The sequence below is a fragment of the Aulonocara sp. 'chitande type north' Nkhata Bay genome, unplaced genomic scaffold (assembly GCF_057382095.1).
Source record: "Aulonocara sp. 'chitande type north' Nkhata Bay isolate Kocher_YH1m ecotype deep benthic unplaced genomic scaffold, A_spYH_male_GT1.1 unmapped_scaffold_26, whole genome shotgun sequence".
Lineage (NCBI taxonomy): Eukaryota > Metazoa > Chordata > Actinopteri > Cichliformes > Cichlidae > Aulonocara > Aulonocara sp. 'chitande type north' Nkhata Bay.
The window spans coordinates 22069-47893 of record NW_028234358.1 but is presented as its reverse complement, the minus strand read 5'-3'; the positions used below and the strand labels follow the sequence as shown (position 1 = coordinate 47893).

Here is a 25825-nt window from a genome sequence, read left to right as displayed (position 1 = left end):
AAACAATCGATTAACAGTAACTTAAAATTACTACAATACAATTGGATCATGCAAACATATGTAACACCGGTGAAACTGAATAAATATAATAATAGAATACCAGATACATGTTTTAAATGTGGAGAAGCCCGTGGAACATTTTTTCATTGTATATGGGAATGTAGAATTGTTTGTGCCTTTTGGCAGGAGGTGATGAACAAAATAAACCAAATTTTAAATAAAAAGATCACTTTGGATGTAGAAATTATGCTACTACAAGTGTATCCTAAAAATATTAAATTAACAACCTATCAAATTAAGTTTATGGATTATTGTACATTACAGGCAAAACGTATGATTGCAATAAATTGGAAAACATCAATTCCTCCTGCTATTGGCGCTTGGATAAACTCCTTGACACAGTGTATGGAAATGGAAAGGATTACGTACTTTCTGAAAAATAAGTTAATATATTTTGATGAAATTTGGAAGCCATTTAAAAAATTTTTAAAAGTAGTAAATATAGAACAACTTATGTAGGAGAGTGGAGTAGGAGGAAATTGTTTAGCATGTGCATGCTATTTTTTATTGTTTATTCCTATTGATTATATTTTCTTATTTCTATTTTTTTTTTCTTGAATTATGTATAAATGCCACATATGGTACAATTGTATATATATTTCATGTGAGCTTGTTCTTTTTTTTCTTTGTTCGGAAGAGAGCAGAGTGGGAGGTGAGGGTGGGGGAAAAGGGTTTCTATTACAACAGCATATTATTGGAAACTACCTTTGTATGTTGTTGGAAAAGTAATAAAAATATTTTTTAAAAAAACAAAACAAAACAAACGTAATCAATAAAATACTAATAAAGTAACAGATACTGGGGCCCATTGCAAACATGTCCAAGCATAAAACCATCTTTCTCTCTCTTAGAGAAAGAAAACAATCCAAACCTCACTGATAAAATCAACCTAGTGTCAAGCAAAACCCAAAAATCAACCAAAACTTCACCAGAAAGTTTTCCTCCCTCCCGGGACAATATTGTGCAGGAGTACAGGCACCGTAACTCCTTCTTGCACTGACAAAAACATGTTGGATTTACTTGATTCAATAGTGGACACTGGTTGCACACAAAGGTTTTGCTTTGGCAGAAACTTAAACAACTGAGTTAAATCAACACAACCTTTTCATATTCAGTAAAGCTGCATGTTGTGTTCATAAAACACGATTGAAACATGTTCAGATGGAGTAAGTTGAGCTCCTGGAACATTTTAATCCTTCAATTGAAATTGAATGGGTCTACAACAACTACCATCCTCCTATCTCTATCCTGGTTGCAGCAGGGCTGGGAAATAACCCTGAAGTGATAGGTTACCAGGCAGGGTACACCCTGGACAGCTCACCAGTCTATCAGATAGAAACACACAGCCGTTTACATTCATGGATAATTTAGCCCAGGACCTTCTTACTGTGGAGCAACAGCACTAACCAGCATGCCAACAATGGAGGAAATACAGGAAAGCTATGATTTCCTGTATTTGAGGCAGAATTATTTTGTTCTTGCCCTTGACAGGTTAATCCACAATAAATAGCAACAGCATGCATGTGGTGTGTGTGTCGTTGTCTGCCTCTTATAACTCCAGTGATTTTCCTGTAGTTTGAAATCTTATGCGGTGTTGACACAATAATTTGTTGTAAACCAGGAAATTCCCAACTGTGGTAGAAAGCACAGCTTAGCCTTAGCAAATGTTCAAAGAAAAGTCGTCACTTCCTGATTTCTGCTTCACTGATAAATATTGTCACACTGGGGTTTTTGCAAATGATATCAGTGAGCACTGTGTGGCAGCTGGAGTCAGACAACTGAAGCTCCCACAATCAAGACCACAAACAGCTTTCAAAGGAGATTTGAAGCTTTTCTGGCAGCAAGCTTCATGATTTATGGGACTGGAACTGGAACAGAAACTACCTGATCACCAATGGTGAGCTGGCATGGAATTATTTTTATGACATTTTATCAAAGTTATAAATAAGCATGCCCATTAACACATAGTGAGTGAGCATGTTGTCTTCCCACGCAGTGAACAGCGGACGCTAATGTTTTTGTCACTTTTTACAGAGTCAAACTCAAAGTAAGGTCAGTGCTTCCACGCTTTAAACGCTGCACACTCACACTCTCTCCACACTCGATAGATTATCCATTGTTCATCTGCACACAGCTGCGGTTTTAGTAACGCAGTAACGCAGCGTGCTTACGGGAAAGTAACAGTAATCTAATTACCTTTTTTGCAATAGTAATCCCTCACTTTACTCGTTTCTTGAAAAAAGTAATCGGATTACTTCCCATCTCTGGTTGGAGCTGTGCACTTGTGGGTTCCACCTTGTGTACACGTTTATCTTTGCTGTGTGTACTTGTACCTCTGAGTGGAAGCTGAACTCTTGAGTTCGAGTATCGAAGCATCAGCTGTGACGTTAAAGTCCAAACAGCTTGTTCATTTGACGTGCAAATGAACGAAGGTAACGCCGTTTTCATGTGGATGTGTCACTGAGACACTTTCCACATCCACAGCTCACAAAATGGGAAAACTATAGAAGTATAACAATGAAGAAGTTACTATGTTACGGGTCCCAAGGATGAAGACCTCGATGACAAATATGTTACCTGTAAAAGCAGGTGAAGAGCAGAGTAAGGAAGACACGATGCGTCTCTGCTTTCCTCCAGAACGTGTCTGAGGAAGAAGCGGAAGGTGGGCTCCACTTACTGCACCCCAAAACCCCGGAGCAAGCACCAAAGTTCCGCCCTCACTGCTTTCTAACATGAAATGAATCCCTGTTACATGGATTTTCTATCCTCTTAAAGAAACTGAAAATAAATACATATAGCAATGAAAAATGTCCCGTTACATGAGTGTTTTACACAAAATAATATTAATGTGGTCATTCCCTCACAGGGGTGCCACAACTACACTGCTGTTTTGACAGAGACACAGTGTGTTTATCTAACTTGGCTGAAGCCAAAGTTCTCCAGACAAATTCAGTCTGTTTCTGCCAAGTGTGAACTCACTGGATGAGCGCCAGATACACAGAATCAAAAAGGGATAAATTACTTTTCTTATGTCATGTTCCCGTCACAAACTGGCTCAAGGAGAGGGGAAGCAGGAGTCCACAGATGAAATGTTCCTATAAATAAAGTGGAATTTATTCAAACTTTACCAAAACTTCAACACATCAAATACAAGCAGTTCAGCAGGGAGTGGATGTGTGTTGCATGTGCCAGGTGGATGCAGAGAGAGGCCAGGGCCACGTTCAAACCTGAACACGCTGCACAGTGTTTTGTTCCATTTGTTAGGGATGAATGAAATGCTTCCTTGAAAGGATGTGTGCAGTCACCAGTGGGCGTGGAAGCATGTGCGCCCTCATTTGGTGGGTGTGCAAGAAAAGTCATCCTGTCACACAGCAATGCCTACATAAATCACACCACTCTGCTTAAAATAATAATGTTTAGTGAAGCAGGTGAAGCAAAGGGCTGCTTTTAATAGGCTGGGAGACCCAGGTGTGCTGCTTTAGCTGCTGAGCCTCTTATGACAGAACAGCGGAGAGTGGTAAGAAGGGAGGAGGGGGTCTGGCTGTGTTTGTGAACGATAGATGGTGTAACTCTGGGCATTTCTCTATCAAAGAGACGCTATGCTGTAAGGACATTGAGCTGCTAGCGGTTAGCATGAGACCGTACTATCTACCACGAGAGTTTACACACGTGATTATGATAGCTGTGTATGTCCCGCCCTCTGCTAACGCTGCAGCAGCCTGTGAGGTCCTGCACACAGTAACCAGCAGACTCCAAACACAGCACCCTCAGGCCCTTTTCCTGATCTCTGGGGACTTTAAAGATGCTGTAACCATTTAATTATGGTTACATAATTAATTATGTAATTAATTATGCAAAATGCAAAACGCTCAGCTGTGTCTCCAGTCAAAGCTCTGTAACTTCAGAGGTGATGTTCATATGTTGACTAATGGTTTTCTTTCATTTTTGATGTACTGCAGAATATTTGTATAAAATCCAGGCCAGGAAAATCTCCTTCATGTGTTTCTGTGTTTTGTCTTCAGCTACGTTGACACAAAGGCCTCTGCTGTGACGCTCACACCTTTGATAAAGTCTGGAGAGTGTCAGCTTCCTGTTTATAGATACAAAAATATGTAATGTTGTGAACTCTGGCCGCAGCGGCGCAAGAAAAAGGAGAATTACGGGAAGCACTCACAACAGGTAAAATCAAAATAACAAAGTAAAGTAGGATAAAATAAAAACCAACAAAAGAACAACACAATATACTTCCCCGTACTGTTACTGCTAACCTCTGTTAACCTAGTAACTCTTACCTTCTAACTGACAGCTGGTCAATAAACGAGCTCCATAAACGCTCCATATTCACCTTTACATGGAATATAAAGGGAAAAGAAGAAACACAGTGCTGTGTCAGCGTTAGACATATAGATATATCCTTGCTTTTAATACATTTGAAGGTGGGTGGGAGAGGTGCTTCTCCGCGTAGTCTACGGTCTCTTTGGGATGGGTAAAGCTTTTCCTCACATCACCATGGGTCACTAACAGCTTTGCAGGGTATAGCAGTCTGTACCTGACGCCGGTCATCCCACGTAGTCTTCCTCTCATATTTGCAAATGCGGCTCTGCGTTTCCAACAGAGGGAGGGAAATCTGGGAGGATGTTTATTTTAAAAACCCTTATACATCAGGTTCTTGTTCTCTGCAGCTTTCAGCAGAATTTCCTCACCAATGTGGTAGTAGTGCAATCTCAAGATGATGGGCCGAGGAAGATGACTTTGTTTGGGACGCTGGCGATTCGCTCTATGTGCTTGATCGATGAGTGGCTTCTCCTCGAGAGATAGCGCCTCCGCCAACAGGTGGGAACCAACTCAGTCATCTTGGGTCCCTCTGTGCCTTCTGGTATTCCTGCAGTTCTTAAATTATTCCTCCTGGAGTGCCTCAAGAGCTCCACATCTCTCATCTAACTTCTTTACCTCCGCAGACAAACGCTCCACAGTGGCCTGGAGAGTGGCGATGGTGTCAGAGTGGTTCGAGGCACAGTCCTGCAGTTCAGTCAAAGTGTTATCATGCCTGGCCACGTCGCTTTTTATGTCCGAAATTGAGGGCTGGATGCTCTGGTTCAAGGATGATATCTCGCCTCCTATGGTGGTAGAAATCTCTAATATGCAAGTGTCCAGTGCTAGTTAGTTAGTTCTAGTTCTAGTGGTTAGTGGGGCTTTATTTGATGATTCTAGTGTGTGTTACATTGTTGTCATATTGTTGAGTCGCAGAGCTGTACAGTGTTACAGTTTCTGTAGAGTCTGGTATAAGGAACTCAGATCCCTCTGTGAATAATGTTCACTGAAACTGATCTGTAGTTAATGAACTAGTCAGGATTTACACTAGAGAATGTTTCTGCCATTACATGGCCTGTATTTGTAGAGCGCTTTACTCGTCCCTAAGGACCCCAAAGTGCTTTACACATCCAGTCATCCACCCATTCACACACTGGTGATGGCAAGCTTGTAGCCACAGCCACCCTGGGGCGCACCGACAGAGGCGAGGCTGCCGGACACTGGTGCCACCGGGCCCTCTGACCACCACCAGTAGGCAACGGGTGAAGTGTCTCGCCCAAGGACACAACGACCGAGACTGTCCAAGCCGGGGCTCGAACCGGCAACCTTCCGATTACAAGACGAGCTGCCAACTCTTGAGCCACGATCGGCCCACATATTGTTGTCTTTTGTTGCAGACACCAAGTGTTGAGATCCTGTCTCAACCTCCTACATTCTTCCAGCAGGTTACACATTATTTTTTGTATTTGGAATCAAATATATGTGTCAGTTGGGCCTAGTGCAGGGGTCAGCAACCTTTAACACCCAAAGAGCCTTTTGGACCCGGTTTCCACGCAAAGGGTCAGGGTTCGGGAAAACACTGGGAGCCGCAAATACTTTGTGACATCTAAAATGAAGATAACACTGTGTATATTGTTTTTACCTTTATGCTTTGTGTGAACAACTACAGTGTGTTGCTTATGAAATCCATGAAGTGCTACAGAGAAAATTACATTTGATTTATGTAATGAACACATTTTGAGCTCTTAAAGAAATATAACAAAGGAAAGCTGAACTACAATGATCCATGTAGCAAACTCAAACTGTTATATCGCCTTTGGGCTTTTGGAGCCTTGACCTGACTTTTAAAAAAAGCGCGTTCATGCAAACATCGTCGGGTCTGCCGTGATATGTTTACAACGGGACTTCTGCTCCTGAACCTCTGCGCACAGCGTCTGCAGGTAAGGTAACTTTATTTATACCCAAAGGCAAGGTAAATTTGCTTTACAGACAAATGACAGCATTTGACATCCCTTTAAAAACACACATACCTAGTAAATATATAAAGCTCACTGTGACACATACTTTAATATTTCGAATCAAAAACAGTTCTTATTTAATTCAGTGACAGCAACGGGGACAAAGCTGTTTTTATAACGCTTTGTCCTGCATCTCGGAAATAGAAACCTCCGTCCTGAGGGAAGAAGCTGAAATTCACCCCTTAGAGGATGGGAACCATTTTTAAGGATTGATAAAGCCATCCTCTGTACCTGCTCAGAGTACAGGGAGGCTAAACAAGACTGTGGCTCACCTATCAGACGACTGGACCATCTCACTATCTGATTCAGAGAGTTTTTCTCTGTGACAGAGGTCTGACCGAACCATGCCACCAAACAAAAGGATAAAACAGACTCAATAAAAGAACGATAAAACAAAGTTAAAATGTTTTGGTCAATGTGGAAATGAACAAGTTTCCTAAGGCAATAAAGGTGCTGGTGACCCTTTTTACAAACTGATTTGCAATTTTGATCAAAGTTCAGTTTTTCATTGATTATGGTCCCAAGATATTTATATGATTGTACTTGCTCTATTTTCTGACCTTTAATTAAAGTGACTCCGTGCCCATTTTGTTGTTTCCTAAAATCAACAACCATGTCTTTTGTTTTAGATATGTTCAGCTGGAGATAAGACTCCTCCCACCACTGAACAAAGTCATCAATGACTGGGCCGTGGTTAGTTTCACCCTCTTTCAGTAAGCTGACAATAACAGAGTCATCTGCATATTTAATAATGACCCTGTTTTCATGTCTGCCCTGACACATGTTTGTATAGAGAGTGAATAATAAGGGCGATAGGACGCAGCCTTGAGGAGAACCTGTGGAGGAGAACACTGGGTCAGACAGAACCCCATTTATTCTCACTCTTTGTGACCTGTCAGTTAGAAAATCTAAAATCCAGCCCACCAGGTTTTTCCTGATTTCAAACTGTTCTAAAAGTCTCTTAATTAAAATATGGGGCTGTGTTGTATTAAAAGCCGAAGAAAAATCAATGAAAAGAAGTCTTGCAAAAGTCCCTTTACTCTCTACATGTTTAAGAATCAGATTTAGTAAAGTCAAAAGTGCGTCCTCCACTCCTCTGTTGGGCCTGTATGCAAACTGCATTGGATCCAGCTGACCTTCAGTCTCTTCATAATCACATTTCTGATGATTTTTTCAAAGACTTTCATTACAACTGAAGTGAGGCAACAGGCCTGAAGTCGTTTAGATTTAGGGACAGGAACCACGACTGCTTCTTTGCAAAGAGAGGGCACATGTTGTGTTTGCAAGGATTTGTTAAAAATAACCTGAAATATAGGACTGAGTTCATCAGCACAAGATTTAATTAGGCGGCCACTAATATTATCAGGACCTGGCTCTTGTTCACATTGACTGTATGAAAGGCCTTTTTAACATCGCTGAGTTCAATGATAAAGTGCTGAGTATCTCTCAGTTTCTGTTTCAGTTCCCAAATATCCTCGCTGAAATCAGAAGAACTAAAACGAGCATAAAACATGTTTAAAGCATTTGAAAATCTCTGTCTGAATTAAAAACATCTAAAATGACCTGACTGCTGCTCTGGGGATTTTGAAACCCTGCTATGGTTTTCATACAAGTCCAGGCAGACCCAAAAGTTTTTGCAGCAAATTTGCTTTCAAGAAGGTTTTTGTCTGTTTTGCTTTCAACATCTCGATTTTCATTTCCTTGGTAGCTGTCTGAAAATCGGTAACAGCCCCTCTTTAAAGGCCTGTCTCTTTTTCCTTAAACAGGATTTGACACTTTTAGTGACCCATGGCTTATTGTTAGCGTACATTTTAACGCGCTTACGGGGTATAATCATGTCTTTACAAAGTACTAATAGTATTTTTAGTATTTAGTATTTATTTATTTATTGTCATTGTCAAGAACAATGAAATTGCGTTTGGGGCTTCCATACAACCCAAAAAAAGAAGAAAATAATAAATACCCCTTAAAACCCAAGTGTACATATTTAACCCAGTGTGACTCCAATGCAATAAGTGTCACGGTCCTGGGTCTCCTGACCCAGCGTTTTTAGTTCTTTGTGATTTTCGTATTATTGTACTTGTGTGTGATTTTATTTTATGGCTTCTAGTTTTGATCCCTTGCCCTTCATGTCTCCCTGTGTGCCCCTCTGTGTATCTGTGAGCCCTCGTCTCTCCTTATGTTTTATTCCATGCTTCCCCTGCCCATCATGTCTTAGTTCCCCCTGTGCGCCCTCTATGTATTTATGAGCCCTCGTCCCCTTTCGTGTTTATTCCGTGTCTCCCCTGCCTGTTACGTTGGTGTTCTACTCGTGCTCTCTCTCCTCCTGTCTGAACCTCTGTGCTCCCTGTTTCACCTCTCCCGCCAGTGTTCAGTTCACCCCGCCCTGTCTCGTTATGGTTATCAGTGTCACCTGTGTTCCCCGTGTGTTCCCACTCCCCTCGTTAACCCTCTGTGTATTTCTGTCTGCGTCTCCCTCTGTTCAGCGTGACGTCGTCCCTCATGTTGTGTGGATCTCCCTGTGTCTCTCTGCGTATGTTAGTTTACTTTTCCCAGTTTAGTTTTGTATTTCCTATGTTCTGCCATTCCAGCATTAAAGCTGTGATTTTGAGTTCATCCCCGTGTCTGTGAGTTTTGCGTTTGGGTCCTCCTCCTGCCTGCCACACAGCCGCGCCTTGACAGTACGACGTCACCAGTAATGGACCCAGCAACTCACAACCCCTCCGCTGAGCTCCGGGAGGATTTGATCTATACGGTGGAGTACCACTGTCAGGAGTGGGAGGCGCTGCCAGGAGACGAACACCGGGAGGTCGTAGCCGCCCGTCTACAGCGGATGGTGTCCGGACTCCCGTGGCTGTTCGGCGCGCTGCACCCCCACATCCGGGACTTCCTTGTTTCCACCGTAGGCGTCCGCCCGGAGCTGCCTCTCCAGTGTGAGGGGTCGGAGGACGTTCAGCCCGGTCCGCTGGAGGATTCGCGGCCCGGCTCATCTCCTCCCCCCTCTCGGCGAAAACGGCGCTCACGCCGCCGCCGCCCTAACGTTTCTGAGCAAACTCCGGTGGTGAGTGACACTAACTGTTTCTTCCATGCCACTTCCAAGTCGGACCAACTCGGACAATATTCTGCTCCTGAGTCCGCTGTTTTTCAGGTCCGTAACACATCAGAAATGAATAGTGAGTTTGAATATGACTGTGTTTCCAGGGCTCATAATGTTTCTAAGTTCACCTCCGCACCTTTTAAGCACGAGACTGAGTTCATTACCCCCCCAGAGACTGCTGTTCATGCTGAATTAAAGAATCCTGGCACTGTAAGCTCCATGCGCGTCATCCCAGAGGCCATTAACTCCGTGTCTGGTAATTCTGGGTCGGTTAATCCTGAACCTGCATTGCCTACCCTCACGCCCATGTTTCAGTGTGACTATTTTTCCTGTGCTCCTCCCAGGTCAGCAGCAATTAACACACAGACTGATAATCTCACTTTAGAGAAGCAAAAGACTATTGTTGAGCTGCATACTCATGAACAACACCGTGAAGTTAACAGTTCTGAGGTCCCTGTACCTGCTGAGTATAAGACTGTGAATGGTGTTTCTTCACTCCTGGACTATGCTGCTCTCCAACCTATATACTTAGAAACCGTTTGTGTGAATGCTCCTGTGTCCGCAACGGATCCCTTTGTGCTCGGTATTACTGACTCTGCTAAACCTGGATCTTCCTGTGCTGTGACTGTTTTAGAGACTGCTACTCCTAACATGGACAGCTTAAGGCCTACAGAGTTGCCAGGAGTGACTCGCCATGAATCTCTGTTAGCCGCCCGGCCCGAAGCTCAGTCGCCACCTCCACCACATTCAGCCTCGCTTCCCATAGCACAGTCACATCCACAGCCTGACTTACTACAAACCTTATTTCAATCCTTAGCCCAGTCAATAGCTCAGTTGGTAGAGGAATCATCGGCCTTATCGTCAGCTCGGTTTCCAACTTCACAACCATCATTTTCCCGACCCACAGCCACTTCAGCCACTCCTTCACCCGTTACACCTCCACTACAACCCCCAGTGCAGTCTCCAGTGTCCCCAGTGCAGTCTCCAGTGTCCCCAGTGCAGTCTCCAGTGTCCCCAGTGCAGTCTCCAGTGTCCCCAGTGCAGCCTCCTTTAGCACAGTCACCCACTCAACCACCAGCACCACAACCGTCACTACAGACATCAGCTCAGGTCCCCGTGTGTCCGGCAGCTCAGGTCCCCGTGTGTCCGGCAGCTCAGGTCCCCGTGTGTCCGGCAGCTCAGGTCCCCGTGTGTCCGGCAGCTCAGGTCCCCGTGTGTCCGGCAGCTCAGCTCGCACCTGAACCTTTGGCCCAGTTCCCCGTAGCAGTGCGGTTTTCTAGCCAGCTTAACATTGAGCCCGGGGTCCCAATCCTCTCTGGCTCTACTTCAGCTCCTGCTGGAAGCTCGGATGAGCTCATCCAGGACTCCGCGGCTCCCACGCCGCCATCTACCTCGTCCGCTGGGGGTTCCAGTGAGCCCGGCCAGCACCTCCCTGTCTCCGCTGGAGGGTCCGAGGGGCCCGTTCAGCCTCCTGTCTCCGCTGGAGGGTCCGAGGGGCCCGTTCAGCCTCCTGTCTCCGCTGGAGGGTCCGAGGGGCCCGTTCAGCCTCCTGTCTCCGCTGGAGGGTCCGAGGGGCCCGTTCAGCCTCCTGTCTCCGCTGGAGGGTCCGAGGGGCCCGTTCAGCCTCACGCCGCATCAGCTGGAGGGCCCGAGGAGCCTGTCCAGCTGCCATCTGCGACCGCCTCGTCATCACCTGGCCCGGCTACATCCGCCTGTGCTTCTGCTACGCCTGGCCCGGCCTCAGCCTCTGCAATCTCGCCTGGCCCGGCCTCAGCCTCTGCAATCTCGCCTGGCCCGGCCTCAGCCTCTGCAATCTCGCCTGGCCCGGCCTCCGAGCCTTCGTCTGCTGCAGCCTCTTCAGAGCCTTCGTCTGCCGCAGCCTCCTCTTCAGCTGCTTCGTCTGGTCCAGCCTCCTCTTCAGCTGCCTCGTCTGGTCCAGCCTCCTCTTCAGCTGCCTCGTCTGGTCCAGCATCCTCATCAGCTGCCTCGTCTGGTCCAGCATCCTCATCAGCTGCCTCGTCTGGTCCAGCATCCTCATCAGCTGCCTCGTCTGGTCCAGCATCCTCATCAGCTGCCTCGTCTGGTCCAGCATCCTCATCAGCTGCCTCGTCTGGTCCAGCATCCTCATCAGCTGCCTCGTCTGGCCCAGCATCCTCATCAGCTGCCTCGTCTGGCCCTGCGCCCACCGGGCCATGGCCGGCACGCCTGGGACTGGAGGGCCGCCGCTGCCTTCCGCGCGGTCGGCCTCCTGAACTGCTCCGTCGTCTCCTTCGCCGCCGCCGCTGCCTTCCGCGCGGTCGGCCTCCTGAACTGCTCCGTCGTCTCCTTCGCCGCCGCCGTTGCCTTGCGCACGGCCGGCCTCCTGAACTGTTTCCGCGTCGCCGCCGTTGCCTTGCGCACGGTCGGCCTCCTGAACTGTTTCCGCGTCTCCGCCGTTGCCTTCCGCACGGTCGGCCCCCTGAACTGCTCTGTGTTTTGGGTTGTTTTCTTGGGCTCCGGTGTTTTCTGTGCTCTTTGTTTTCTGTTCCGAGCCCTCCGTCCTGGGCCCCCGCCGCCCGCCCTGGGTTGTTTTCTGTTTGGTTTTGTTTTTCTGTGTTTGGGCTGTCTGGAGCCAGCCCTTGAGGGGGGGGGGTACTGTCACGGTCCTGGGTCTCCTGACCCAGCGTTTTTAGTTCTTTGTGATTTTCGTATTATTGTACTTGTGTGTGATTTTATTTTATGGCTTCTAGTTTTGATCCCTTGCCCTTCATGTCTCCCTGTGTGCCCCTCTGTGTATCTGTGAGCCCTCGTCTCTCCTTATGTTTTATTCCATGCTTCCCCTGCCCATCATGTCTTAGTTCCCCCTGTGCGCCCTCTATGTATTTATGAGCCCTCGTCCCCTTTCGTGTTTATTCCGTGTCTCCCCTGCCTGTTACGTTGGTGTTCTACTCGTGCTCTCTCTCCTCCTGTCTGAACCTCTGTGCTCCCTGTTTCACCTCTCCCGCCAGTGTTCAGTTCACCCCGCCCTGTCTCGTTATGGTTATCAGTGTCACCTGTGTTCCCCGTGTGTTCCCACTCCCCTCGTTAACCCTCTGTGTATTTCTGTCTGCGTCTCCCTCTGTTCAGCGTGACGTCGTCCCTCATGTTGTGTGGATCTCCCTGTGTCTCTCTGCGTATGTTAGTTTACTTTTCCCAGTTTAGTTTTGTATTTCCTATGTTCTACCATTCCAGCATTAAAGCTGTGATTTTGAGTTCATCCCCGTGTCTGTGAGTTTTGCGTTTGGGTCCTCCTCCTGCCTGCCACACAGCCGCGCCTTGACAATAAGACAATCCTTAGCAATAATGTTCATAGAAATTCAGACAAAGACCTGAGAAACATGACAAAATACAACAATGCAACCCATTCAATATTATTGTACTGTGAGATATGATATCAGATATGATAGTTATCTATTTAAGAAAGAGGGGGGGGCAGGAGGGGGAAGAGAATAAAGATATGATGCACCAATGCAGACCAGTTCATTGCTATTAAGAAGTTGGATATGGTTATTGTCCGTGAGAGGGGGGCAGAGAGTTCAGGAGCCTCACAGCCTGTGGATACAGGCTGTTGGCCAGTCTGGATGTTCTGGCCTGTATAGACCTGTACCTTCTCCCTGAGGGCAGCAGATGGAAAATGTGGCGCGCAGGGTGATGTTGGTCCCGCAGGATACTGTGCACCCTCCTCAGACAGCGAGTGGGGAAGATATTACTGATCTCTGGCAGACTTGTTCCAATAATTCTGCCAGCTTCTTTCACCACCCGCTGGAGTGCTTGCTGATCGGCCTTGGTGCAGCTGGGGAACCACACTAGAAATCCATACGTCAGAACGCTGCTGATGGCACAGTTGTAGAAGTTCAACATCAGAGATCTGGGAATGTGTGCGCTCCGCAGTCTCCTCAGGTAGTAGAGGCGCTGTTGGGCCTTCCGTGCAACTGAGGTGATATGGTTGCCCCAGGACAGGTCCTCGGTCACAGTTACCCCCAAGAATTTAAAACTGCTCACCCTCTCCACCGCCTCACTGCCAATGAAGAGAGGCAGATGGTTGTTATGACCCCTCTTCCGGAAATCTACAATGATCTCCTTGGTCTTTTTGGTGTTTAAGACCAAGTTATTGTCGTGGCACCATGACTCTAGTTGTTGCACCTCTGTCCTATAGTTTGTCTCATCATTGTTGGATATAAGTCCGAGCACTGTAGTGTCATCTGCAAACTTAACAATGAGATTGGACGCGCAGGAGGAAATACAGTCATGGGTGAAGAGAGTGTATAGCAGAGGGCTCAGAACACACCCCTGAGGGGCACCGGTGTTGACCACAAGGGTGGAAGAGGTGTTCTTACCCACTCTGACACTCTGTCTACGGTTAGTGAGGAAGTCCACAATCCAGTTGCACAGAGAGGAGTTAAGTCCCAGTTGGTGGAGTTTGGGACGGAGTTTGTATGGCCGGATGGTATTAAAAGCCGAGCTGTAGTCTACAAAGAGGAGCCGTGCATAGGTGTTCCTGTGTTCCAAGTGCTTCAGTAATGTGTGCAGCACTGTGGCGATCGCATCCTCGGTTGACCGGTTCTCCCTGTATGCAAACTGGTGCGAGTCCAGGGATGGTGGAAAAGCAGCTCTGATGTGTTTAATGACCAGTCTCTCCAGGCATTTGGCGGGAATGGGGGTGAGTGCCACAGGTCTGAAATCGTTCAGACATGTGACATTTGACTGTTTTGGGATGGGAACGATGGTTGCTGCTTTGAAACAGGATGGTACCAGTGAACAGGACAACGAGGTGTTATATATAGAGGTGAAGACGTCCGCCAGGTCCGCAGCACAGTCTTTTAGCACCCGGCCCAGCACTCCATCCGGCCCGGCCGCCTTCCTGGTGTTAATGCTCCGGAACACACGCCTCAGCTCATGAGTGCTCAGGACCGGAGCAGGGTCGGTTGAGGGGAGAGGGGACAGGACAGGGTCGGTGTTCTCCCTGTCAAAACGGGCATAAAAGAGATTTAGACCCTCAGCCAGAGTAGAACTGTCGGCTGAGGGTGATGGTGTTCTTCTTTTGTAGTCCGTGATAGCCCTGATGCCCTCCCAGACCTGCCTTGGGTTTGTGTTGTTCTCAAACCTGGCCTCGATACGCCTCCTGTGCTGCTGCTTGGCAGTCTTGATGCCTCTTCTCAGGTTGGCCCTGGCAGCACTGTATGCCTCCTGGTCCCCGGATTTGAAAGCGTTGTTCCTTGTTCGAATAAGTTGTTGAACTCCGTGTGTCATCCAGGGTGGATTATTAGGGAACACACGGAATCGTTTCCAAGTTGTTACATTGTCCACACAGAAACAGATGTAGTCCAAGACAGTGGAGGTGTAACTGTCCAATGCGACACGATTGTCAGTGTCCTGCACCTTGAATACATCCCAGTCTGTGCAGTGGAAACAGTCCTGAAGCATTGGAATAGCATCCTGCGGCCATGTTCTCACGGTTTTGGTTGTAATCCCAGTGCTCTTGATCTTTTGTGTGTATATTGGGTGTAGCAGAAGGGAGAGATGGTCTGACAGACCCAGGTGGGGATAAGCCTGGGCTCTGTACGCATTCGCCATGTTGGTGTACACCTGGTCCAACGTTCTATCTCCTCTGGTAGCACACTTCACATTACGGTGGAAATTGTGAAGTACAGATTTCAGGTCCGCGTGGTTAAAATCCCCAGCCGCAATAAAGACACTGTCCGGGTGTGCTACCAGGCTGTTATTGATGCTGCTGCTCAATTGTGCTAACGCTAGCTTAGCATTAGCATCTGGTGGAATGTAAACAGCGCAGATGTAAACGGCAGAAAATTCCCGAGGGAGATAGAATGGACGGCACTTTAACACCAACAGTTCTACCTCTGTACTGCACAGTTTTTCCGTTACCGTGACGTTCGTGCACCAAAGGTTGTTAATATAGATGCACAGCCCCCCGCCAGTCTTCTTACCCGAGTCCGCAGACCTGTCGGCTCGATAGGCGGTGCGGCCTGCTAGATCGATAGCCGCATCGGGAATGGCGCTGTCCAGCCAGGTTTCAGTGAAAATCATGCACGAACAGTTATTAAAAGTCCGTCGAGTGGCGATCTGCAGTCGTATTTCATCCAGTTTGTAACGGATTGAACGGGCGTTGGAGAGGAATATGATCGGGAGTGGTGGTTTAAACGGACTAGTCTTTAGCCGTGCCCACAGGCCTCCCCGCTTGCCTCTCTTCTGCCTCCGCTCGCAACGTCTCCTCCTGCGGCTTGCTGTTGCGGGTAGCCCCGGGGGTTGCTTAACGATCTCCGGGGGGATGAGATACTCGGATGTTAGTTGAAGATCTCCACGGCTTAGTTGTAGTAGATCATCTCTGTTGTATTGAAGTAACCCCAGACTGTGTGAAATAATACACAGTACCACCAAAAGTGCAAAAGTGTAGGAGCTCCGGGCCGCTGCGTCTGTGCGCGCCGCCATCTTGGTGTATAGGAGCTAGTAACATCCACCAAAGCGTCGAGATCATCTCCACAAGACTGAAGACGGGGCTGTACGAAGTCACTTTATCTCTACAGGACTGTAAGCTGTCGTCTGTGAGGCGTGAGCGTGTTTGTTTGAACACAGTTCACGGTGGAGAACAGCTGCTGACATAATGTGGATCCGAAGATCCATAACTGGCCTACCTGGGGCTGAAAGTCTCCATAAATGCAGGCGTTTCGGCGGCTACACCGGCTTCCACGAGTGTGACGCTTATTTTGAGAAAATAATAGAATATAAATGTATTTTTATATTTCAATATCACAATAATCTTCCAATGTAGAACTACAAGTTAAAAAAGAAGTAACATAAATCAAATCCACTTCAGCTAAATACTTCTCATTTATTTCCATCTTACATGCTGTGACTGCAGCCATTCCCACATCTCTGTGAATGGGACTCATGGACATGGATCAGTGGTTGTTGATCAATGGTCCTGAGAATCTGCATAATTAAGATGAAGGAACGGAGCTCCCAGCCCATCGTTCCTGCAGCTGCTTTCAGTCTTTATGCAAATGTCCTGTTTGTAAGACTGAAACCTGCAGCTGAGACTGAAGACGTCACCTGATGATGACGACATGTCAGGTTTCAGTTAACGGACTCAGGCGCAGACCGGGACTCCTTACAGGATTTACAGATTTTATTTACACAACGACACCAGGTGATGCTATTTACAAAGTGCTGGAGGGAGGGGAGGGGGGTCCAGGGTTCCGGGGTATGTGAGGGAAAAGACGGGAATCTGACGTCCTCCAAAGGCTCTCTCTCTTCACTCCCCACACTGGGGAAACACCATCCACTCACTCGTCCACGGGATGACAGGCAGGCAGGGAAAGGTCCGGGATAGATCTGTACACAGAGATAATAGTTAGAGGCGAACAGACGGAACGAACTCACAGATCCTTATTTGCAATCTACTGAGCGACTGATGCTGATAACTCAACGATCCAGCGACGAGTGACACAGTGCTGCTGTCTTAAATCGGCCTTGTGATTATCCCGATCGGCAGCAGGTGCGTGGGCCAGGGGCGGGAGCCCATAATGAGCATCGCCCCGGCAGGAGAGAGAGAGAGAGAGAGAGAAAACATGTTGCCTAATACAGAATCAGCTGGTGAGGCACAGGGACCATGACACGACACGTTTCTCCCACAAAACGCTGCGTCCAGATGAACAGAAGCAACAGACTCACTTTCCTGGATGATTGAGATGCATCAAGACTTCATTGTGTGTTACTTCTCATTCAGCACAGACACATTATTCCTGTTAGGTCATGTCAGCTGTCACTCAGTACAAGCACAACTGTGAACAACACAAACTTCTCTTCAATGTGTCACAGAAACACTAAGTGTGAGAGCCTGTATGACACACAGGACAGACTGTAAGCTCTGCTGGCTGCACAGCACTTTGTAGCAGTTTTCCAACATGTCCTCCACCCGTGATGTCAGTGGTGGGACCCCAGTCACAGCACTCAGCACCACCTCCTTTAAATGTATTTTATAGCAGTTCCTCCCGTTACTCGGTGCAACGCTTCTTAAATGTGTTTTTGCAGGATAAAACACAGCAGGTGGTGTAGAGAGGACGTCAGCTGACGGAGCAGAGGGAGGCAGACTGTGGATAAATGACAGAGTGAGAGGAGAGCAACCATGACAGAAGCACAGGTGTGGCAGATAGAAGTGGCTTTATAGACACTTATTGTCAGTCCTCGTGCATGCTGTGGAAATAAGTGTCTGTGTCATGAGGTGACATGTGAGCTTATCTTTGGTCAATAAAGCTGAACGACCAGTTTTCACTTTGCTTGTTACGCTTGTTTAGTGACGTCTGGGTTTCTGTGGAGCCCGAATTTTGATGAGTTCTGGTGAAATCATCTGAGATCATCTGAGCATCGGTGAAGAGTCAGCAGAGAAAGTGTGGGACAGAAGTTTGCTTTGGACACATGGACTGAAATCAAAAAGGAACAAACAGGATTTCCAATGGACAGTATGGAGAAGTGAAAGTACACAAAGGCTGTGCTGGAACACGTGTGTTACACTTTTTGACAGCTGAGAACAAAACACAATATTTTGCATCATCTCTGCAGTGTCTCTTCTTTCCTCTGCTGTTGTGCTTTTAGCTCCAAACTGTTTCAAATGGTTTGTCAGCAAGCTGACCTCTGACCTCTGCAGTACTAACTCCTGACCCGTACAAAGAGCGGGCGTTTCTGACCTTTGACCTGCAGCTGTATGTCTCTCAGTCTCAGTTCTTCTCTCCGTCACTGATGGAGCAGGTGTAGTTGCTGCTGACAGTCAGTCGTTTGTTTTCTCAGAGTGAGGCTGAAGTCTGAACTGTTCAGAGCATCAGGTCTCATCAACGTGCGCTGCTGTAACGCCGCTTTGTCCTCTGAGATCACCAGGTATGAAACCTGAGTGCTGACAGAGCAGCATGTTCCCCCTCATTCACCTCCACCACCACAGCCAAGGCATGCTGGGAAACTGAGGACACACAGACGGAGAACTGAAGTGTCTGCTGTGTGTTCATCTCAGAGTCCTCACAGGTGACACATTAGCTCCAGAACACCAAGCCAGGTGTTTGAAGCCTGACAGGGATTCTTCCCATCCAGAGGGAGGATTTAGCTGCACAACAATGAACATTAGTGTGTAGTTTAGAAACACAGACTGTGCCTGCACTGCATCTAGTGAAGAAAAGTGTTACTGCCAGAGAACGAGGCTCCTTTAAAGCAGCTGATATTAAGGTTGAAAAATCAACAATAAGCTGATGTAATCAACGTTTCACAAAATGGTCAGCAGCTAAAATCTGGAGCCGTTCTTTGGTGGTAATTAACAGTTTGTTCTTGTTAGCTAATTATGTCATTAAAGGTAGCAGCAGAAGCCTTGTGTTGAAAGCCCATTCACTCACACATTCACACAGTATGTGTGTGTCTGTGTTACACTGTGGACATCCCTTCTGTTGGAGCGCCATCTTGTGGCAGGTTTAAGAAATGTTCTTCTTGTAAATCCAAACTGATGCACCTCCATAGCAGACTGTGGAGGCTTTCAGTGACATGAAGACTTGATTTATACTGTCATATTCTCCTGTTACACAAAGCACAGCACGCTGAACATGGATGAACTGAAACTCCCAGCATCTGACTGAGGAAAAGCACAAATCATTCTCACACTGACTCCTGCTTGATTTTAGATTTGCTTTCAAATCCTCACACTTTCATATGAAGCACTAAATGGGCTCCAGACTGTTTATCTCAGCTTCCTGTCAAACACACTGCTGCTCACACCGAGGCTCAGTTTACTCCTCCAGCCTGGCTTAACCTGCTGTCTGTTAAAAACAGTCCCACACTCCTCTGTTTAATCCTTCTGATCAGACTCTTTGATTTTGTATTGTTTTTACCTGAAGTTGTGTTTTTGACATGGTTCTGTCTGTGAAATAAAGCTCACACACACACTGCTACAGTCCTTCATACACTTAGAAACGAAGCTGCTCCTTTCCTCAGTGCTGACACATAAAGAAGAGTTGCTTTTATATCCAACACGTCTCTGTTCCAGAAAACAGCTTCAGCAGCCTCTGAGTCTGAACTTGGAGTTGGTTATAAGCCACAGGCCTGTGTGCACAGCAATGAGGAAATATAATGCAGTAAGTGAAACATGGATGTGTGGAACAGATTATCCCAAAGGTTGATTCTGTTCATCTGGACGTTTTCAGAAACGTTTGCTCACTGATCAGGTGACTTCTTCAGTCTCAGCTGACTGCAGCTTTACAAGCTTACAAACAGCACATTTGCACAATGACTGAAAGCAGCAGCACCTGATATATATGATACTAATATAATACATATACATATATAATCCATACTAATGATGAAGGAACTGAGCTCACAGTCCATTGTTCATTCAGTGAACTACTCAGTTTATTTTGGGCCTCAGAAATGCTCACTCTGTTTGTACATCACTGTCAGCAATAGACTCATTCTGCTGTGTGGACAGGAACACATGTGACATCACTTCCTGTTTGTTTGTGACTGAAGAGGAAGAAGTTTACAAGGAATCATTTAGAAGAGTTTCAAACATCAACTGATTGAATCCATGAATCTGAAAACGTGTTTGTGAGTGAAAGAGACAGACATGTACAGACTGAACTATCTGTTCAACAGTCAGAGTGTTTCTGTAACAGGAGACACTCTTTACACTCCACTCAGCACAGGGACACTGAGGCACCAGGATAGAACCTAAACCCAGGATAAAGAGTTTGAGTGAATGTGGTGTTGAAGGTGTGGAGGTGGATCAGAGTGTCAGAGGAGACTCTGTAGAAGGACAGAGTGCCAGCAGGACAGTCCACATACACTGCTGCTCTGTTAGAGACAGAGGAGGAGGAGGAGGAGGAGGAGATGGATGTTTGTCTGTTATTGTGCCAGACATAACGAGGACCATCATCAGAGCAGAACAGACTCCAGGGCCCTGTTTCAGGAAGCCGGTTTAGAAAACTCAGAGTGAAAAACGATACGCAGGGTTGAGTAACCCCAAACTGTCCAACTCGGAATATTCCGTTTCAGAAAGGCTGATAACAATTAGTTCAGTCAACGCGGAGTTGCTTTAACCCCAAGTTAAGCGCGCGCACGAGGATACAGAAAGCCCTGATAAGCGGAGCACAGATTAAGCGAGTCACCATGGAGACGGAGGGAAAGAAGGCGCGGTCAATGTATTTCACAGCGCTTGAGGCCGAAATTCTGATGGCAGCATATGCCGATAACATGCAAATTCCGCGGAAAAAAGTAACACAGCCACAGCTGCAAAAGCATGCATGGCAAAACATAGCCGACAGAGTCAATGCGTGAGTGTTAATTTAAACATTGATCTAGGGATTTCCACCCATTTAACACGTTATTTTATCATATGTTATTTTATTTGTTATTTTATACATTTTATTTTGTGAAGTGATGTGAGCGCAGGTGCAACCCAACAGGCCCCAAACGTGCCTGGCAGCAAGTAAAAATGAAATATAAAAATATAGTCCAAACAGGTAAGGTGTAATTGTATTATGAGCCATAGTGCTTGGTCTGTTTGTCCTATGTAAATCAATTGCAGTTAGAGGCTACATTAATTTTCTTTCTGTAAGCACTTATTGAAATTATCTGAGCACATTACAAGTACATATTTGCTTACTCTGTATGCTCAAATGTGGCCCGTTATAGCCAACAGAAAAAAAGCGGAGGCCCGAAAAACAGGTGGGGGTCCTCCACCACCACCACTCACAGAGGCTGAGCAGTTGGCCCTCAGCCAAAACAGTGGGCGCCCTGTGGCCGAAGGCATCTCTGCGGGGACATCCTCTGAGTCAATAACCCCGCAAGACACAAGTGCCTACATAGGGGGTAAATTCAAAATAATACATGATGTGCATACATCCTTTCTTCACAGTCACCTTTGCAGTGCTGCTCATTCATTTGATAAACTCTTTACCATAATGGATTATTTTGTAGTGAAGTTATTTTCCGACTGATTTTGCCTTCCCTCAGCCTTGGTTGTCTTTGAGAGCATAATGACAATGAAGTGTAAGGTGCTTGGTATGTTTGTTAATTGCCATTTGGTCCCTTGTAAGTTATAAGTGACCTGTATAAACCTCATATTCTATCAGTTGATGGTGTACTGCATCTGGTGCAGCCTCCTGTTGAGCCAGACCAACATGCAGTTGTGAGTAATACTCCACAGATTATATGAGTTTACAGTAGAACAGCAATGTTGTCTATTTCTTTACTACAGGAAAATAATGAAGAAACATTGACAGCTGTTACAGAGGAGGAAGCAACAGAGACACTTTATGAGGTTTACATCTTTTAATACTTTGTGTACAGGAAACACAGGCGACCAATAAAGCCAGTTGAACAAAAAATCTGTTTATTCTTCTTTCAACATGTTGAGGTGATGGGTCAAAAGAAATGATTGTGACATATGGTGTCTCTGACTGCTCTTCCATCTTGTATGTCCGTGGGAGGGTCAGGATGTTCATGGTTTGGATCACTGCTGATGTTTGGTTCAGAAGGACAGTGTTCTCCTCTAATTGTGGCAATGTTGTGAAGAATCACACATGCCACAATAATGTCACATGCCCTTTCTGGGGTGACCCTGAGTCTTTGCAGGCACTGGAACCGGGCCTTAAGCATTCCGATAGTCATTTCAATTCTGGCTCTTGTCCTGCAATTAGCCAGATTATATCGCTGCTGTGGGCCCGGTTCAGGGTCAGGGTAAGGGGTAAGCAAATAGGGTAAACATGGATACCCCCTATCACCAAGCAAGTAGCCAGTGAACTCTCCTAAGACAGAAGGGTACACTTCAGTTCAAATGTCCCTGAAGCAATTGGTCTTTATATATTTTAAAGTATTCTCAACTCACCATGTCCAAATTTTGTGCTCAGTGTACATTCACGGAATATTTGTGAGTCATGAACAGAGCCTGGCCACTTGGCTTCCACATTTGTGATAATGTTGGCAGCATCACATATGATCTTCACAGTGCAGAGAACACAAATTAGCATCCATTACTATAATGAAATAATTTGTTAGTTTGACATGCTACAGGGAACTATGTACCTGTACATTAATGCTGTGGAAAGACTTCCTGTTCACATAGTCTCCTTCATTTACTGAAGGAGCAATGATTGGAATGTGAGTGCCATCTGTACAGCCAATCACGCCTGGGAACCCTGAAAATAAATGTAAAATTTAAGTAGTAGTCCAAGTATCACCACATCATAAATTAAGTTTTGTTCATCCTGATACCTGCAATTTTGTGGCATCCCTCTTTGATAAATCTTGTGGGTCTGTGACCGGGGAACACCACAGACGAGTACAGGAGACGTTTCAGTGCAACTGTAACATTCCTGACTGCCCGACAGACGGTAGCCTTGGAAACGTGCTCAGCGTCACCAATATTATACAGAAAGCTCCCGTTTGCAAGAAACCGAAGTGCAATACAAATAATATGCAATGAACTGAGAGCATGTCCGCGATGTGTCACATGCGTAATATATGGCCTGAGGATGTTATCCAAATAAATTATAGATTGTGCTGAGAAACGGTAACGTTCGCACAGAAAATCATCAGGAAATGATAAAATGTCCAAACGCGCTCTGATCACTCTCTCCCGGCGGAGAGCTCTGCGGAGAATTTGGGCTTCACGATCTACTGGCTCTTCAAGGAAGTGGCACGCCATGTCTGACACTTCCTACTGTCAGGTTTCCGACAAAGGGGCGGAGACAGTCAGGGTTAGTTTCACGGAGTGTGTCGTCATAGTGACTCACTCAGGCTGCAGCTGAACTCGCTTTGTGAAACCGAAAACCCAGAGTTTTCGTTAACTCAGGGTATACTTACTCAGTTTTTCCACTAAACCGGCTTCCTGAAACAGGGCCCAGGACTGATCATTGTCTCCAAACAAACAGTCATAACTGTCTCCTTTCCTTCTGATGCTTCTGTAACTCACTGATATAAAAACTCTTCCTCTCCACTCGACCTCCCAGTAACAGCGACCAGTCAGACCATTTCTACACAGCAGCTGATAATTAAAAACATCAAATCTGTCTGGATGATCAGGATAGGACTGAACCTCCTCCACATGTGTCACCTTCCTGTTGTTGTCAGACAGTTGGAGCTTTGTGTTCACTGTGTTTGTGTCGATTGTGAGTTGACAGGAATCTGATGGAGAGAACAAACACAATCCAGCTGCAGTTATTGATCCATCATCTGTTCATTGATTGACACTTTGATGATGACTCCTGACATGATGAAGATGGTTGAATGTGTGCTGCTTTGTTTTCATGAATCCCATTAAAAACACACTTACACTTCCTCAGACCTGGTCTCAACCATCGGACTTGTTAAGGTTCAAAAATTGAGGAAGGAGAGTACAAACAACCATTGGTCCAGAAGATCTTGGACCAATGGTTGTATTTATATTGACTTGTATTTATATATTCTTCAACGTTACTCATCACTTTGAAACTCTTAAAGCGCTGCTTTCACGTCCGGTTGCTTGCTCTATTTTTCCCTTATCTGATCATCAACATCCTGTACACACAAACTGTCGCTGCTGCAAGTGCCTTCACTCTGATCTTAAGTCACCTTTTTAACAAAAAAATCATTATAAGCGCCTATTCTACTAAAAGCTCCAAAAGAAAACAACCACTTTAATCAATTAAGTTTAAGCATATAAGCAATTACTCCTGTATACATTTCATCATAGCTAAATGCTGCCTTGAAACAACTCCTGTGTGTTAACTTCATTTTAACCTCACATTTCCTATGTTATAACCTGTTTTTGGTATAGCCTTTTTATTTCATTTGCTCCTTTTAATTTAACAATACCTTCTAATTTTAGTTTATCAGACTTAACCAAAATATATGCTTTCCTTCCTCTTTGGTCCTTCTTTAAGTTCAGTTAAAAGCTAAATGCTTTTGAGGCCTTTTGCCTGGAATCAATACTGTTATGTGTGTTTCTGTGTAATATCTGTATGTGTAAGCCTACATTATAACCACTACTTCTAGAAATCAAAAGAAATCAAACCTGTTCTCCTCCTTCAACCCTCACTAATTTTCCCCCAAGGATATCTTTTTGTCAACGTGTCCCACAATTTCCCTCTAAGATTTGTACACAGCTTTAAAACACTGGCATTGTATCTTCTAAACAGGATTCAGTTCTTTAATCCTTTAACCTTAACATAAAAATAACAGTTTCAGTTTTAGCATATCCAAATGACCAAAAACCCCAAAAAGTCCTGAAATAATCCTAAATTATTAAACCCTAAATTCCCCCTTTTATTTTGACACATTTCATGTGTCACAATACTACACAAAACTTAAAATGCTCAGTTTTCCCCACTCATGCTCCAATCTATGTCATAAAAATAAACTTAAAACAGAACAATTATCAGTCATGTGTTCCTCCAATTAATGGTAACTGAGTCATAACCGAAAATGTTTCCCCTTTAACATTTGGCATTCTCCCAACAATATACTATAATCCCATAATCTAACCCCAGTCAACAAAACAGAAATTTTCTCTGGTAGAAGCCAATTGTTTGTCCACATTTATTCATTCCCCCACCTTCATCCAGTCACACACATTCACATTCAGTCACACCATATATTTGCTAATAGTGGAGCTTCAGATCAGATTCTCCACCCTCAGCAAAATGAGCTCAGTCATTTTTTATTTTCCATAGGAAAATATTTCTTTATGCTTTTGGACTGGATTGAATCGCTACAATCCTTTTTTACAGAGACTTATGACCTGATTAGTCCCCACAGGTAGCTTTCTCCTCAGCCAGTTGTAATCTGGAAAGCCCCCCTTACATTTGCTCTTCCCCGAGAATTTTCAGCGCTGTTGCAGGCCTGCTTAGAACAGAAATGAGAAAAAATAGAGCTGACATGTTTCCTAAAACTCCCTCTATTAAAAACAAAAACAACCCAAACCTAACTGACAAAATCAACCCATCACCCCAACAACCTTAAACACACAAGTTTTGCCACCACATAATGTCACCTCCTCAATACACCGAAAGTCTCGTTAAAACCACACAATTTGCACACAAAAATCACCCCCTTTATGCACTTCAACATACTTGGATTCAACATAAAACACAACCCCCCTTACAACAACATATCACTAAACTATAAATTTCCTACCCAAATCTGCACTTCTCTTCTCTGCTATGCTTCCTCTTCTGAAAGCCTCAGTCACACACACACACAGGAAGCTCCTGCGTCACCACTCACTCCAAGTGATTTGCATACTGAGTCATCTCTCAATGAGTTGCTGTAACAACAGAAACATATGTTTAAACAT

General features: G+C 45.6%; 1 long non-coding RNA gene across 1 annotated transcript; it reads right to left on the bottom strand.

Moving 5' to 3' along the window:
- Positions 1-21862: 21862 nt before the first annotated feature.
- Positions 21863-23194, bottom strand: LOC147300589 (uncharacterized). Its single transcript, XR_015127692.1, has 2 exons — positions 22379-23194; positions 21863-22298 (listed from the first exon to the last, which is right to left on the bottom strand). It is a non-coding gene; the product is annotated as an uncharacterized LOC147300589 (long non-coding RNA).
- Positions 23195-25825: the final 2631 nt, after the last annotated feature.